The sequence below is a fragment of the Trichechus manatus genome, unplaced genomic scaffold, assembly GCF_000243295.1.
Source record: "Trichechus manatus latirostris isolate Lorelei unplaced genomic scaffold, TriManLat1.0 scaffold00301, whole genome shotgun sequence".
NCBI classification, from domain to species: Eukaryota; Metazoa; Chordata; class Mammalia; order Sirenia; family Trichechidae; genus Trichechus; species Trichechus manatus.
Window position 1 is genome coordinate 140,520 of NW_004444237.1, and position 2,056 is coordinate 142,575.

Below are 2,056 nucleotides of genomic sequence, written 5' to 3' on the forward strand. Positions count from 1 at the left end.
GTATCCCCTTGTTGTGTTTGGGTGACTGCCTCTTGGTCTGTGTCCAGGTTCTGCAAGAGCACAGTTAAATGTTCTGGAATTCCCATTCTTCACAGTATTATCCATAATTTGTTATGATCCACACAGTTGAATGCCTTTGCATAGTCAATAAAACACAGAGAAACATCTTTTTGGTATTCTCTGCTTTCAGCTAAGATCCATCCGACATTAGTAATGATCTCCCTCGTTCCATGTCTTCTTCTGAATCTGGCTTGAATCTCTGGCAGTTCCCTGTTGATGTACTGCTGCAACCACTTTTGTATGATCTTCAGCAAAATTTTACTTTGTGTGATATTAATGATATTGTTTGATATTTGCCGCATTCTGTTGGATCTCCTTTCTTTGGAATGGGCACAAATATGGATCTCTTCCAGCCAGTTGGCCAGGTAGCTGTCTTCCAAATTTCTTGGCAGAGACGAGTGAGCACCTCCAGCGCTAGTTCTGCCAAATTTTGCCTGTTGTGACTCATTTTCTTTTCTTAGATCATTGAGCTTTCTCTCAGCCAACACAACTTCCAGCCAACTTTCTTATGCTGTTTTCTCATGGGAGCTAATCTTTGACTGAAGTAAATGATGCTTCCCAATTGCTTTTCAGGTCTTGGCAATCTTCCTGTAGGAGTCAGGGTGTTGATGTTTTCATGCACTTTGGGAACTTTCTTATCCATTTCTATGCAAAAATTTTCTTCCGTTGATTTTCTGTGCAGTTACATTTTACGTTCATGTAATTTAGGCAGTATCTGGAGTTTCTGACCATGCTTTTGAACTTCACTTTCAAAGTGTGCGTTGTCATGCTATAAAAAATACTTGCTCTGGTTGGAGACTTTTGAACTGTAAGCTCTTTGGCCACTTTATTTTCTTCACATAAATATTTTTTTTTCTCTTTCAAGGTTGTTAAGGAAACATTTAAGTTAACAGCGTCAGTGAGTTTCTTCAGATAGACTTCTAACAAGTAGAAAGCGTTATATTTGTACAGTACATTGGAGAAAATGGAGGAGATTGATTGTAGCCAGAGAAGACTGGCCCCTGAGCAGTGACCACTCTAGACCACATCTGGCCCTACAAGAATCCTAGTAGATCCGAGCAGTGCCAGGCCGTAACCAAACCTACAGAACTGACTGTGAGTAAGCCTGGATTTCCAGTTCTGGTTCTGACTCTTCAATACCTTCGTGACCTGGGCTTTAAAATTATAACCAGAAAAGCTTGTGAGTGGCCGTCTAAGATATGTTTACTAGTCCTACCCCATCTGGAGCAAGGGAGAATGAAGAAGACCAAAGACCCAAGGGGAATATTAGTCCACAGGACTAATGGAACACATGAACCATAACCTCCATTAGACTGAGTCCAGCACAACTAGATGGTACCTGATTTCTATCACTGACTGCTCTGACGGGGATCACAGTAGAGGGTCCTGGACAGAGCTGGAGAAAAATGTAGAACGAAATTCCAATTCACACACACAAGAAAAGACCAAACTTACTGGTCTGATGGAGACTGGAGAAACCTCAAGAGTACTGAAGTCACTCCTGAGGTTCACCCTTCAGCCAAAGATTAGGCAGGCCCATACAACGAACAGTAATACTCGTAGCTTAACCAAGTATATGAGACTAAATGGGCACAGCAGCCCAGGGCAAGGACGAGAAGGCAGGAGGGGACAGGAAAGCTGGACAAATGGAAATGGGGAACTCAAGGTTGAGAAGGAGAAAATGTTGACACATTGCAGGGTTGGCAAGCAATGTCACAAAACAACATGTGTATTAACTGTTTAATGAGAAACTAATTTGCTCTGTAAACCTTCACATAAAGCATAATGAAAAAAATTATAACCAATATTTGAGGAAAGCAATATAGATCATAAATCCTCTTCCTATACAATATTCTATTTAACACTTACTGTTCTGTGAGGTTGACAGTCCTATCAGGTTGTTAAGTTTCTTTTAACTGATAAGCTTAGGTTAAATGGTTTGTCCAACGATGCAAACTGCCAAGTTACAGGGTTGGATTTTGAATCAAAATCATCT